Below are 16,216 nucleotides of genomic sequence, written 5' to 3'. Positions count from 1 at the left end.
CCAGCCATGGACCTTTGGGACTTGTCCTTTCTCAGGACCTGACTGGAACTCAGAACTCTCCTCCTGATCCTTTAGTTAATGCTTAAATGGATGCTTAATTTAAATTTTTCCTAGTAAATAAACCAACGGAGCAAACTTTATAATTTTCAACTGTATCATTGGGTGTGCTTGAATGAAATTTTTAGGCCCATGGTCCTGGTCGCTCTGGGAGGGGAGTCCCAAGACCAGAAAAAGGGGAAGATCCACCCTCAGGAATAGTCAAGTAGGGAAACAGGCTGTTGATTAACAGGAGTATATATCTAGAGTCCATTTAACATATGAGAGGTGGATTGAAGTAGATGGCCTGAAGCTTACAAGACTTTTTTAAGTTATAAAAAAGAGGTACAAGTTTTAGATATGTTAGCATTACTACTGTTGTAAGCTATACTGAAATACACATTGTAGAAAGAACAGTAGACTCATGCCCTTGTGACATAGTAAAGGCTTGGGGACCCAAAAATGATTCTGGGATAGATGCATGAATACTCTTTAAGGCAATCTCAGAGAGAACAGAAATATTCTGTGGAACAGAAGGGCAATAGCTCACATGATCTTGATTTTATTTTTTTATTCATTTTACATACCAACCATAGATCTCCCTCTCCTCCCTGCTCCTGTTCCCCACAGCTTCCCCCTACCCCTCATCCCTTTCTCCAACAGGGCAAGTTCTCCCATGGGAGGACAGCTAAGCCTGGAATATTCAGTTGAGGCAGGACCAAGCCCCTCCCTCCTTTATCAGGGATGAGCAAGGTGTCCGACCATAGGTAATGGGATCCAGAAAGCTGGCTCATGCACCAGGGACAGATCCTGATCACACTGCCAGGGGCCCCTCAAATAGACCCAGCTACACAACTGTCTCCTGTATACAGAGGATCCAATCCTGTTCTATGCAGGTTCCACAGCTGATGGTCTAAAGTTCCTGAGTTCCTCTGAGCTAGGTCCAATTGTCTCTGTGGGTTTCCCCATCATGATCTTGACCCCCTCCTTGCTCATGTAACCCCTCTTACCTCTCTTCGACTGGACTCCTAGAATTCAGCCTGGCGCATGGTTGTGGATCTCGGCGTCTGCTCCCATCAGTTACTGGATGAAGGCTCTATGATGACAGTTAGGGTATTCACCAATCTGATTACCAGGCTAGGCCAGTTCAGGTACCCTCATCACTGTTGTTACTAGTAGTCTACTCTGGGGTCATCCTTGTGGATTCCTGGGAATTTCTCTAGCACCATGTTTCTCCCTTACCCCATATCTCCCTCTGTCAAAATATCTCTTTCATTGCTCTGCAACTCCATCCCTCCCCCAGCTCAACTAGCCCATTCCCTCATGTTCTCATCCCCCATCCCCTACCCTCTATTGCACCCCCTCATCCCCAGTTTACTCATTGGGATCTGTTTCCCCTTCCCAAAGTGATCTGTACATCCCTCTTAGGGTCCTCCTTGCTTTCTAGCTTCTCTGGAGCTGTGGGTTATAGTCTGGTTATCCTTTACTTTACATCTAGTATCCACCTATAAGTGAGTACTTACCATGTTTGTCTTTTTGTGGTATTACCAGTGGTATCATTGGGTTTTGAGGTAGATTGATTCCCAATTTTCTGAGAAACCATCATACTGATTTCCAAAGTGGCTGTACAAGTTTGCACTCCCACCAACAGTGGAGGAGTGTTCCCCTTGCTCCACACCCTCTCCAACATAAGCTGTCATCAGTGTTTTTGATCTTAGCCATTCTGGCAGGTGTAAGATGGTATCTTAGAATTGTTTTGATTTGCATTTCCCTGATGACTAAGGATGTTGAGCAATTCCTTAAGTGTCTTTCGGCCATTTGGAATTCTTCTGTTGAGAATTCTGTTTGGATCTGTAGCTCATTTTTTAATTGGATTGTTTGGTGTTTTGCTGTTTAGTTTCTTGAGTTCTTTATCTATTTTGGAGATCAGCCCTCTGTCAGATGTGGAGTTGGTGAAGATCTTTTCCCATTCTGTAGGCTGTCATTTTCTCTTATTTATTGTGTCCTTTGCCTTACAGAAGTTTCTCAGTTTCAGGAGGTCCCATTTATTAATTGTTGCGCTCAGTGTCTGTGCTACTGGTGTTGTACTTAGGAAATGGTCTCCTGTGTCAATGCATTCGAGATTACTTCCTACTTTCTCCTCTATCAGGTTATATGTAGTTATATTTATGTTGAGTTCTTTCATTCACTTGGATTTGAGTTTTGTGCATGGCGATAGATATGGATCTATTTGTAATCTTCTACATGTTGACATCCAATATATTATGCCAGCACCATTTGTTGAAGATGCTTTCTTTTTTCCATTGCACAGTTTTGGCTTCTTTGTCAAAAATCAGGTGTTCATAGGTATGTGGATTAATGTCAGGATTTTCAATTCAATTCCATTGGTCGACATGTCAGTTTTTATGCCAATACCAAGCTGTTTTTATTACTACAACTCTATAATAGAGCTTGAAGTCAAGGATGGTGATGCCTAAAGAAGTTGCTTTACTTTAAAGGATTGTTTTAGCTATCCTAGGTTTTCTATTTTTCCATATGAAGTTGAGTATTGTTCTTTTGAGGTCTGTGAAGAATTGTGTTGGAATTTTGATGAGGATTGCATTGAATCTGTAGATTGCTTTCGGTAAGATTGCCATTTTTACTATGTTAATCCTACTAATGCATGAACATGGGAGTTCTTTCCATTTTCTCATATCTTCTGCAATTTCTTTATTCAAAGACATAAAGTTCTTATCATACAGGTTAGAGTTACCCCTTAAACTTTATATTATTTGTGGTTATTGTAAAGGGTGATATTTCTTTGATTTCTTTCTCAGCCCATTTATCATTTGTATATAGGAGGGCTGTTTTTTTCTTTTAGTTAATCTTGTATCATGCCACATTGCTGAAGGTGTTTATCAGCTATAGGAGTTCCCTGGTAGAATTTTTGGGGTCATTTTTATTTATTTTTTTAATTACACTCATGATATTCATTAATTACACTCATGATATTAATTACATTTGTGGTATTCATTGATTATATTCACAGTATTCATTCAATAATTATGATACTCATTAATTACATTAATTGTATTGATTTATTACATTCATGATATTATGTCCTGATACTACTGTCTATTTGTGGGATTTTCTATCATATAACAGAGATTCTGTACTAAGGAAATCATTGCTCTATATTCCTTTCTTCTCCATCTTGAGATAACATCTAATCTTCCTGTCTCTATAAATTTGTATATTCTATAGTAATATAATTCTATAGTATTTGTCCTTTTTTAATGTAAAATCATCTTATGCACAACTGCAGGAGAAATAATACACAGGTAGCTTGAACATAAAAACAGGTTATAATTCAAAATTCCAAGACTATTTTAAACAGTAAAATATTTTCTCTGTAGAAAATAGTAAAAACAATAACATTTCCCAATAAGCCCTTTTAAGCCAAATAATAGCTGAATTACACATATAAATATTGATTAGATTCTGGAATACAGAAGAAACCTATCTTTATCTGTTCAGAGAGCTATGTTTTATTTAAGTTGTGTAAGTGAGATTCCTAATCATCTTCCCCTTCACTGTTTGATTTATGGCAGACATTTTTCTATAGGCTAATCTATAATATAAAAAGATTTTAGTCTCCCCTCCTGAAAGTATGGCCAGCATTTTCTTTCATCAGCTTGATACAGTACAAATTCTTATCCTAATAGTGAAATGTTTCACTAAAGCTTGCCCAGATATTGGGCAAAACCAAAACTTATAAAAAGCCACAGTCATCCTAGGGCCCCCCCCACTAGGTAGCCTCCCTGGATCTGTGGGTTGCAGTCTGATTGTTCTTTGCTTTATATCTAGTATTTTGGGGGTCATTTATGTAGACTAGCATATCATCTGCAAATAGTGAGAGTTTGACTTCTTCCTTTCCAATTTGTATCCCCTTGATCTCCTTTTGTTGTCTTATTCCTCTAGCTAGAACTTCAAGTACTATATTGAATAGACATGTGGAGAGTGGACAACCTTGTCTTGTTCCTTATTTTACTGGAATCACTTTGAGTTTCTCTCCATTTAATTTGATGTTGGCTGTTGGCTTGCTGTGAATTGCCTTTATTATGTTTAGGTATATTCATTGTATTCCTGATCGCCCCAGGACCTTTACCATGAAGGGGTGTTGGGTTTTGTCAAAAGCTTTTCCAGCTTTAATGAAATGATCATGTAGCTTTTTTTCTTTCAGATATATATATATATATATATATATATATATATATATATATATATATATATATATATAATATGATGGGTTACATTGACAGATTTTGATATGTTGAACCTTCCCTGCATGTCTGGAATGAAAACTCCTTGATCATAATGGATGATTTTTTTGATGTGTTCTTGGATTCAGTTTGCCAATATTTCATTGAGTATTTTTGCATCAATGTTCATGAGAGAGATTGGTCTGTAATTCTCTTTCTTTGTTGCATCTTTGTGTGGTTTGGGTATTAGGGTAACTGTAGCCTCATAAAAAGAGTTTGGCAATGTTCCTTCTGTTTCTATTTTTGTGGAACAATTTGAAGAGTATTGGAATTAGCTCTTCTTTGAAAATCTTGTAGGATTCTGTGCTGTAACCATCTGGCCCTGGGCTTTTTTTGGTTGGGAGACTTTTAATGACTGCTTCTATTTCTATAGAAGTTATAAGTGTATTTAAATTGTTTATCTGATCTTGATTTAATTTGATTATATATTACCTATACAGAAAATTTTCCATTTCTTTTAAGTTTTCCAATTTTGTGGAGTACAGGTTTTTGAAGTAAGACCTGATGATTCCCTGGATTTCCTAACAACAGTCAGTTTTTGTTGTTGTTAACTGGTAGAAACAGACTTTTAATGCATACTTTGTATTTATATAAACTCTATGTTCTTTTAAAGACTTTTATTTTATTTGGAGCTTTCTGGTATCCAAATTAACATATTTTCTATGCATTTCACTACTTAATAGATTTTAAAATATTTTAGATTTTAAAACTTAATTTGAGAAATCAAGCATGCTGTAAACCCAAGAAGTGTTTGTACTTCTAAAAAAGTCTCAAAAAAATGAACTTAAACTATCTGTCATAAAATTTTCCACATTCCATTTATGAATAAAGAAATACTAAGTTCATTATTATATGTCTCTTGCTCTCTAGTAAGTCAGATTGTCAGACACGCTTCAGTAAACAATCTCTGTTAACCTGTATCTTAATTCACTTCCTCTTAGAGATGGTCATGTCAATGTTAACACTGTGTCATATGCAGTCTAAGCTCTAGATCTTAAGTAACTCTCAAATGTGTAGTTTTTAGCATGGATATGTTCACCATAGTTACATATCTGCATACATACATACAGTGTGCAGTGTCTTAAATTATTTTAAGTAACTGAAGTCTACCTAGCAGACATTCAGCCAAACAGTCTACACAGACTTAGACAGTAGTGTCCAAACACAGCACTGAGCTGAAACTGGAAAATCCCAGCAAAACCTGCTGCAATATTAAGAGAAAGAATCAAGACTCCTAACATACTGAGTTGTGCAGATACAAAAGTTCTTAGCATGACAAAACTACCAAAATAAAAACATTTTGAAAGTTATTTGGTTCTAGCAATATTAACTATTCTTTACTTTTGGATAATTTAACATCTGCATCTTAAATTTTATAAATTTTATATATATAATATATATATATATATATTATATATATATATACAACCTCTTTGGTAACAAGTTTTTTTTAATGTACACAAAAAATAGTGCAAGCTATAATCTGCTAGGGTTTTCATCTTGGTTACCTCATCACAAGTAACTCAAGAAGTGTTTGACTATGTGGCTCCAGGGACATCCAGCACTGCTGTGGATATCGTTCTATATAAATAAATCACTGACTGGCCAGTGGCCAGGCAGGAAGTATAGACGGGACAAGGAGAGAGGAGAATTCTGGGACGTGGAAGACTGAGTGGGAGAGACACTGCTAGCTGCCATGACAAGCAGCATATGAAGATGCCGGTAAGCCACGAGCCATGTGGCAAGGTATAGATTTATAGAAATGGATTAATTTAAGATGTAAGAACTAGATAGCTAGAAGCCTGAGCCATTAGGCCAAACAGTTTAAATAATATAAGCGTCTCTGTGTTTATTCTATAAGTGGGCTGTCTGACTGCCGGGGTTTGGTGGGACCCAGAGAGAAAAATCTCCAGCTACACAGCACTGACCAGATCCCGTCATCTCACCCATTGTTTGCGGCCCCCAGTTCTAAAACATGCCACCGGCAGACAGGATGGGTACAGTTCTCTGACAACCAGAGATCAATACAGTGAATGTGGAACTCATGCTGACACGGCAGCTGCTGGAGCTTGTTCCCAGCCACATAGTCACTGATGCACACGTTACAGACTTTATCTAACTCACTCTCAACCCCATTTTGTTCATAGCTCCTGGTAGAAAGATTGTCAATCTGCTCTTTGGTTAAACCACGAACTGGATCCGCATCACCTTCATTTAATAAGAAGAAATGAGCAAGGCGCAAAATGGATGGTGTTCCAGCCTCAACTACGCTGTCTACACTTCACAACTGCCTTCTATTTCTATTGCCATTGTTGCGGGCCCGTGGTAGGCTGGGCTCACTTACATCTGGAATTTCAGCACTGTCTTCTTGGGCCTGCCTGGCTTGTGAGGGGCCTCCACCCTGCTGACCGCTGTTCTAGATACAGCTCTGGTAAACGCTGACCATTTCCTTGATTCTCTGACTCATGCTCCACTTCCATTAGAGAACTCAGCTCTCCAAACCCAGTCATGATCTGCCTTAAAATTGACAGAAGAGCCACGGAGGATGGCTCAACCACCTCAGTTTCAGAAATCCTCCAAAGAGGAACTGTTATGGTACTCACATAGGTTCAGACACCTGACCGCTCTAAATGAGAAATGGTTCTGTGAAAGTCCCCGCTGTTGCTTTCAACTGTACTTTACGCCAGCCCTGCCCTCGATCGGGTTCTATTTGCGATGCTATTCCTATCTCTAGTTTCTCCAGGACAAATCCTCCTGACTTGCAGGTCTAGTGTGATTGCTGGATGGTGCTGTGTGGCAGCTGAGGACCTGGTGATTTCTCCTTCTACTGTTACTCTTGACACAAGTCTTGAGTTGGACAGCGGCGTATAAACGGTACCTCTGCGTGCTCTATCTTGTTCCAGAAAGACTTGAGTTACACCTCTATGCTACCAGTTTGCTGTAGTGGTCTACTCTGCCTTTGGAAATTAGGATGAACAGTACCATTCTGTGTATGAATTGGGGACCGGCTTCAACTACTGAAAACAGGACGTAATGTTTTCAGTGTTTCTCACTGTAACATTACTTTTAGCCCCATTTTCCCAAATATGTGCTGCTCCAAACCCCTGCTGTTCCCTTTGCCTGAGGTTACTACCATCTGACTGGTTTGTGTGAGTGTTGGTAACATTAGTACGATGGCCACTAACTCTAGGAACACCGACTGCTCCTTCAGTTCCATTTTTTATCCTTCCCCGTGCTGAGAACAATCCTTGCACTGAACCCTGCCCCCTTGCACTACGCCTACCCCCTGGAACACTGGAGTCACCACCACTGGAACACCTGGAGGTTTGGCTTCTCATTCGCATAGCCACAGGACTAGATCTTTGCTGCCTAGGATCTCTGCTAACACTGGACACAGGAATGTCTGTATAATCCTCTCCATGAGCTCCAGAACCTCTGTTGTCAGGATTTATGTGGATTTCCAGGCTGAACCCAAACTCTTCACTGTTTGGGTTTGTTCGGCTCACAGCTCTCCAACTTTGGTTCCCATTCTGTCCACTTCGAGTCACATTTCCAGTGTGCCAAAAAGTGTTCAGCCATCGTAGTAGAGAATCTTCATCTGAATGTTCTTTAAGGTTTTCTGAGTCTCCCTTACTTGTCCCACTCCTCAAGCCAGGCTGGGATGCCAGCTGTTCATTTGTCTCTATCTAAGTGCTGTTGTAGATCCTCCGATGTTATTTCTCCAGGGGTGCCTAAAAGGTAGTAGTCTCTCATTAGCCAATAATCTTCATCATTGAGCTCATTAATAAACTGGTAATAGGCTTCTTCTCTGTGGAGACGCTCTTGCTGCCATCTTCTCTCATTTTCATGAAATGAGATTTCTTCTCCACTACCACTTGATCTAGGTCTAGATGAATTCATGCTGAGACTTCTAGTTTCCTTATTTTCCTTTTAACATTCTTTTAACACTTGAAACTGTATCCATTCTTCTGTTGTTTGTACCTCCAGCAGGATGACCCGCAGTTGTCCTCTCCCAGGCAGTGAGGAGGCAGAAGGTTCTGCCGCCAAGCCTTTGAAGGTTGCTATGCCCTCTAATCATCCACTCGGGCGAGAAGCTCAGAATCTCTACTGCTGTTCGGGGTCAACCCACCACAGAGAAAGCTATGACAAAGAGCTGTCCGGTGTCGGTCCTTCCCTCACCACCACTTGTTGTCTGTTGTTATGTCTCCCTTTGCATTTCTGATTTTGTTAATTTGGATATTCTCTCTCTCTCTCTCTCTCTCTCTCTCTCTCTCTCTCTCTCTCTCTCTCTCTGCCTTTTGGTTAGTTTAGATAAGGGTTTAATCTGTCTTGTTGATTTTCTCAAAGAACAAACTCTTTGTTTCATTGATTCTTTGTAAATTGTTCTCTTTGTTTCTATTTTATTGATTTCAGCCCTCAATTTGATTATTTTCTGGCGTCTATTCCTCCTGGATGACTTTGCTTCTTCTTGTTCTAGAGCTTTTGGGTGTGCTGTTAGGTCACTAGTGTGAGATTTCTCCAAATTCTTTATGAAGTATTTAGTGCTATAAACTTTCCTCTTAGTACTTCTTTCATAGCATGCCATAAGGTTGGGTATGTTGTACATTCATTTTCATTGAAATCTAGGAAGTCTTTAATTTTTTTTATTTCTTCCTTGACCCAGTGGTGATTCAGTTGAGCATTATTCAGTTTCCATGATTTTGTAGGCTTTCTGTAATTTGTGTTGTTGTTGTTGTTGTTGTTGTTGTTGTTGTTGAATTCTAACTTTAAGGCATGGTGGTCTGATAAAACATTGGTTATTCCAATTTATTTGTATCTGTTGAGATTTGCTTTGTGACTGAGTATGTGATCAATTTTAGAGAAGGTTCCATGGGGTACTGAGAAGGTATATTCTCTTGTGTTTGGGTGGAATGTTCTGTAGATGTCTATTAAGTCCATTTGAGTCATGACATCTGTTAGTTCCCATATTTTCTGTTAAGTTCCTATCTGGCAGACCTGTCTATTTGGTGAGAGTAGGGAATTGAAGTCTCTGACTATTAGTGTGTGGGGTTTTATGTGTAATATAAGCTTTAGCAATGTTTCTTTTACATATGTGGGTGGCCTTGTATTGGGGGCATAAATGTTCAGAATTGAGATTTCATCTTAATGGATTTTTCCTGTGATGAATACGTAATGTCCTTCTTGATCTCTTTTGATTAATTTTAGTTTGAAGTCTATTTTGATAGATATTAGGATAGCAACACCAGCTTGCTTCTTAAGTCCATTTGACTGGAAAGATTTTTCCCAGCCCTTTACTCTGAGGTAGTGTCTGTCTTTGAAGTTGAGGTGTGTTTCTTGTATGCAGCAGAAGGATGGATTCTGTTTTCATGTCCACTCTATTAGCCTGTGTCTTTTTATAGGTGAATTGAGACCATTGCTATTAAGGGATATTAATGACCAGTGATTGTTAATTCCTGTTATTTTTTGGTGGTAATGTTGTTTCCCTTCTTTGGGATTTTAGTGTGGGATTAGTTATTGCCTGTGTTTTCATGGTTGTATCTAACTTTCTTAGGTTGGATTTTTTCCTTCTAATGCTTTCTGTAGGGCTGGATTTGTGGATAGGTATTGTTTAAATCTAGTTTTATCATGGAATATTTTGTTTACTCTGTCTATGGTGTTTGAAAGTTTTGCTGGGTATAATAGTCTGGGTTGGCATCCATGGTCTCTTAGTGTCTGCATAATGTCTGTCCAGGACCTTCTGGCTTTCAGAATCTCCATTGAGAAATCAGGTATTATTCTGATGAGTCTGCCTTTCTATATTACTTGGCCTTTTTCCTTTGCAGCTCTTAATATTTCTTTATTCTGTATGTTTAGTGGTTTGATTATTATGTGGTGAGGGGACTTTTATTTTTGATCCAGTCTAGTTGGTTTTCTGTAAGCTTCTTGTATCTTCATAGGCATTTCCTTATTTAGGTTGGGAAAGTTTTCTTATATGGTTTTGTTGAATATATTTTCTTTAAGCCTTTAAGTTGGTATTCTTCTTCTTCTATCCCTATTATTCTTAGGTTTGGCTTTTTGATGATGTACCAGATTTTCTGGACATTTTGTGTTATGACATTTTTGGCTTTAATATTTACTTTGATGAATCTATTTCCTCTATTGTATCCTCCATGCCCAAGATTCTCTCTTCCATCTCTTGTATTCTGTTGGTTATGCTTGTGTCTGTAGTTCCTGTCCATTTAATCAGATTTTCTATTTCCAGCATTTCCTCAGCTTGTGTCTTTACCATTGTTTCTATTTCAATTTTCAGGTCTTAAACTGTTTCCTTCACCTGTTTAATTGCTTTTTCTTGGTCTTCTTGGCTTTCTTTAAGGGATTTATTGATTTCTTTGAATTTTTTGTTTGTCGTTTCCTCAATTTCTTGTTTTTTTGTTTTGTTTTTTTGGAGTTTTTTGGGTTTTTTTTTCTTTTTTTGGTTTTTTGAGACAGGGTTTCTCTGTGTAGCTTTGCGCCTTTCCTGGAACTCACTCTGTAGCCCAGGCTGGCCTCGAACTCACAGAGATCCACCTGTCTCTGCCTTCTGAGTGCTGGGATTAAAGGCGTGCGCCACCACCGCCTGGCCGGTTCCTCAATTTCTTTAAGAGAATTTTTCATTTCCTCTTTAAAGGTCTCTATCATCTTCTTAAAGTCACTTTCAAGGTCGTTTTCTTCTGCTGCTTCTACATTGTGATGTTCAGGTCTTGTTGATGTAGAACCATTAGGTTCTGGTGGTATCCTATTGCTCTTTATGTTGTTGAATGTATTCTTGCACTGGCATCTACCCATATCTTCCTCCAATTGGTGAAAATGGTGTCTATGTCTCAGGACACCTCTCTTGGTCCAATTGGAGCTCTTGGTCCAATTGCAGCTGGTGAAGTATGTCTCAAGGAGCAGCTCCACCAGTCTCAGAGGATAGGTGGGTTTAGGAGGTAGATTGCTTGTAGGTTACAGGGTCCAGTGAAGGATGATCATAGTTGGGCCTGCCTGCAGGAGTCCTGCCTGCTGGCCTTCAACTGGTTGTGCCCCTGGGCTTAAAGCCTAGAGGCTGGGATGATCAGTTAGGAGAACAAGGACTCACCTCTTGGTCCAATCAGACCTGGCAAAGTCTGTGTCTCAGAGAGCAGCTGCAGTCTTGGAGGATGGGTGGGTTTAGGGGGTGGATTGGGGCTTATACATTATAGGGTAGGGTGGGGAATGGTGGTAGTTGGACCTGTCTGCAAAAGTCCTGCCTGCTGGCCTGCAACTGGTTGTGCCCCCAAGTTTAAAGCCTAGAGGCTGGGGTGATCAGTTAGGAGAACAAACTCACCTCTTGGTCCAGAACTGCTGAAGTCTGTCTTGATCTTGATTTTAAATATAAAAAAAGCAGGGCCTCTTCCCACTATCCAGAAGACTGGATGTATATTGATTATTCTGATGTTTTAGCACAATAAGAAGCACTTGTAAGTCTGGACTTAGGAAACAACCAAAGGGAATTTAAAATCTTGATCATGTGACTATGATAATAGAAGCAAAGCTTTCTCAGAGCTAAATTAACAGCTTATCAAAACTGCATTGATTAATGTTAAGACTTTAAGTTTTGAAGTCTTAACTGTTGTGCCCTGGGCTCAAGACCCCCAAAGAGACCACCAGAGACATGAACTCACTGAAATACAAAAGCAAGGTTTATTGAAGCAGTTCAAGCCACACAACAGGGACCTCAGTCAAGCACCCCAAACACAGCAGAGGCTAGAGGAGGTGTCTGCCCCTCTGCAAGCTCAGTTTTTAAAGGCAAAAACCACAAGGTTGCATCATTTAGTAGTGCTAGTATGGGTACAATTCTGATTGGCTCAAGTTTTAGGGGCTTTTCAGAATTTCTGTGTTATCTTACTTTGTAGTTTTAACCAGTTGTTTGTTAAACTTTGTAGACTACCTCTGGCATTGGGGCATTCTGTGGTTAATCAATTGCTACCAGACAGTCCTTTAAACATCCTGACTTTGTACTTTGACCATCTCCGACATCGGGGCATTCTGTGTTTAATCAGTTGCTACCAGATGGCTCTTGAAACATCTTGACTTTGTCCTGGGACCTATGTCAGCAGCTCTGAGAATTTTGAAACTCAGGCCTGTTTCAAGCTTGGGTGAAGGGCTTCCTTGAAATGGGGGTGCTTTGGTTTTTCATTAACAGCAGCACAGGAAGAGAAAGAAATCTGAAGCATTATTCTTTCTTTTTATATACCTTAAATCACTTTCTTATCACAACTTAAACCTTAACATCCTCAGACCTTACATAAACTTGCATTTATACACCCTAAAACCCCTTCTTGGAACTTACAACATTTTCAAAGATTCTCAAAGCTTAAGCTTTAAATGTTACACCTTTTTCTATCCAAATATTCACCAGGAGAAACAGAATATTGTAAAGTGATTTTCTTTATTTAGAAAGGAATAGCCAACCTGTACCTATTGGGAACAGGTAAGGCCCCATCTCTGGACTGGGCAGACCAGGTCCCTAGCCCCCAAGCCATTGGAGCTCCAGGGACTGGCCAGCTGCCCCTTCCCATATTTCCTAACCAAGAAAACAGCCCCCTGCAAAAACAGTAAAAACCAGAGTCACAAGCCCCAACTGCACCTATTGGGAACAGAAAACAGCCCCCCATGACATTAGTGAAAACCAGAGACATAAGCACACACTGTACTGATTGGGAACTGCACAGATTGGACCAAGAGCTCCCATTAGACAAAGATTATCAACCAGATCAAAAGAGGCTCCCTTAGACACAGCACTTGCATGGATTGGAGGAAAAGGTGGGTAGATGCCAGTGCAAAAATACAGTCAACAACATAAAGACCAATATGGCACCATCAGAACCCAGTGGTGCTACATCAGCAAGAGCTAAACATCCCAAAACAGAAGAAGCAGGAGAAACAGACCTTTAAAATGACATTAAGAAGATGATAGAGGCTTTTAAAGAAGAAATGAAACCTACCCTTAAATAATTCAAAGAAAAGACAAACAAAAATTTGGAAGAAATCACTAAATCCCTTAAAGAAAGCCAAGAAAAAGCAATTAAACAGACGAATGAAACAGTCCAAGAATTGAAAACTGAAATGAAGGCAATAAAGAAGACACAACTGAGGGAAGGCTGGAAAGGGAAAATCTGAGTAAACAAACAGGAACTACAGATGCAAGCATAACCAACAGAATGCAAGAGATGGAAGAGAGAATCTCTGGCATGGAGAATTGTAGCTTGAGTTTTCCTGCCTGGCCCACAGTCAGGACAAATCTCTCTCACCTGCCAGTCCCACAGCCGCTCAGACCCGACCAAGTAAACACAGAGACTTATATTGGTTACAAACTGGATGGCCATGGCAGGCTTCTTGCTAACTGTTCTTATAGCTTAAATTAATCCATTTCTATTAATCTATACCTTGCCACATGGCTCGTGGCTTATCGGCATCTTCACATGCTGTTTCTCATCATGGCGGCTGGCAGTGTCTCTCTGACTCAGCCTTCCACTTCCCAGCTTTATTCTCCTCCTTGTCCCGCCTATACTTTCTGCCTAGCCAATGGCCAATCAGTGATTTATTTATTGACCAATCAGCAACACAGTTGACATACAGACCATCCCACAGCAGAGGATACAATAGAGGAAATAGATTCATCAGTCAAAGAAAACACTAAAGCCAAAAAAGTCATAACACAAAATATCCAGGAAATTTGGGACACCATTGTAGCTTGAGTTTTCCTGCCTGGCCCACAGTCAGGACAAATCTCTCTCACCCGCCAGTCCCACAGACACTCAGACCCAACCAAATAAACACAGAGACTTATATTGCTTACAAACTGTATGGCCGTGGCAGGCTTCTTGCTAACTGTTCTTATATCTTAAATTAATCCATTTCTATAAATCTATACCTTGCCACGTGGCTCGTGGCTTACCGGGATCTTCACATGTGGCTTGTCATGGTGGCAGCTGGCAGTGTCTCCCTCTCAGCCTTCCACTTCCCAGAATTCTTCTCCTTGTCCCGCCTATACTTCCTGCCTAGCCAATGGCCAATCAGTGATTTATTTACTGACCAATCAGCAACACACTTGACATACAGACCATCCCACAGCACACCATGAAAAGACCAAACCTAAGAATAATAGGGATAGAAGAAGGAGAAGAATACCAACTCAAAGGCACAGAAAATATATTCAACAAAATCATATAAGAAAACTTTCCCAACCTAAATAAGGAAATGCCTATGAAGATACAAGAAGCTTACAGAACACCAAATAGACTGGATTAAAAAAAAAAGACCCCCTCACCACATAATAATCAAACCACTAATCATACAGAATAAAGAAAAAATATTAAGAGCTGCAAGGAAAAGGGCCAAGTAATATATAAAGGCAGACTCATCAGAATAACTCCTCAATGGGGACTCTGAAAGCCAGAAAGTCCTAGACAGATGTTATGCAGACACTAAGAGACCATGGATGCCAACCCAGACTACTATATCCACAAATCCAGCCCTACAGAAAGCACTAGAAGGAAAAAATCCAACCTAAGGAAGTTAGATACAATCATGAAAATACAGGCAATAGATAATCCCACACCAACAAATACCAAAGAAGAGAAACATACAATACTCCCACCAAAAAAAATAACAGGAATTAACAATCACTGGTCATTAATGGCCATTAATAGCAATGGTCTCAATTCACCTATAAAAAGACACAGGCTGACAAAATGGATACAAAAACAGGATCCATCCTTCTGCTGCATACAAGAAACATACCTCAACTTTAAAGGCTGGGAAAAGACTTTACAATCAAATGGACTTAAGAAGCAAGCTGGTGTAGCTATCCTAATATCTATCAAAACAGACTTCAAACTACAATCAATTGAAAGAGATCAGGATGGACATTACATACTTAACACAGGGAAAATCCACCAAGATGAAATCTCAATTCTGAACATTTATGCCCCAAATACAATGGCACCCACATTTGTAAAAGAAACATTACTAAAGCTTAAAACGCACATCAAACCCCACACACTAGCAGTGGGAGATTTCAACACCCCACTCTTACCACTGGATAGATCTACCAGACTGAAACTTGGCAGAAAAGTAAGGGACCTAACAGAAGTTATGACTCAAATGAACTTAATAGATATCTACAGAACATTCCACCCTAACACAAAAGAATATACCTTCTTCTCAGCAACCCATGGAACCTTCTCAAAAATTGACCACATGCTTGGTCAAAAAGCAAATCTCAACAGATACAAAAAAATTGGAATAACCTCCTGTATTTTATGGGATCATCATGGCTTAAAGTTGGATTTCAAAACAACAAAATTTACAGAAAACCTACAGTTTCATGGAAACTGAATAATGCCCACCTGAAACATCAATGGTAAAGGAAGAAATAAAGAAAGAAATTAAAGATTTCCTAGAATTCAATGAAAATGAAAGTACAACATACCCAAACTTATGGGACACTGTGAAAGCAGTGCTAAGAGGAAAATTCATAGCACTAAATGCCCACATAAAGAAGATGGAGAAATCTCACACTAGTGATTTAATAGCACACCTGTAAGCTCTAGAAGAAAAAGAAGCAAACTCACCCAGGAGTGATGCCAGGAAATAATCAAATTGAGGGCCAAAATAAATAAAAGAGAACAATACAAAGAATCAATGAAATAAACAGTTTGTTCTTTGAGAAAATCAACAAGATAGACAATCCCTTATCCAATTTAACCAAAAGGCAGAGAGAGAGAGCATTTAAATCAACAAAATCAGAAAGGAAAAGGGAGACATAACAACAGACAATGAGGAAATTCAGAGAATCATCAGGTCATACTTCAAAAACCTGTATGCCACAAAATTGG

General features: G+C 39.4%; 1 protein-coding gene and 1 pseudogene across 1 annotated transcript in view; both read right to left on the bottom strand.

Annotated features, from left to right (window-relative positions):
* The window catches only part of LOC131900701 (zinc finger protein 260-like), a 409,697-nt gene that overhangs the window by 366,273 nt on the left and 27,208 nt on the right, over positions 1 to 16,216 (bottom strand).
* Positions 6,062 to 8,940, bottom strand: LOC131900703 (E3 ubiquitin-protein ligase RNF6-like; annotated as a pseudogene).

Source organism: Peromyscus eremicus, unplaced genomic scaffold (assembly GCF_949786415.1).
Source record: "Peromyscus eremicus unplaced genomic scaffold, PerEre_H2_v1 PerEre#2#chr22_unloc_1, whole genome shotgun sequence".
Lineage (NCBI taxonomy): Eukaryota > Metazoa > Chordata > Mammalia > Rodentia > Cricetidae > Peromyscus > Peromyscus eremicus.
Note: the sequence above shows the minus strand (reverse complement) of the source record. Positions and strands in the feature narration are given on the sequence as shown.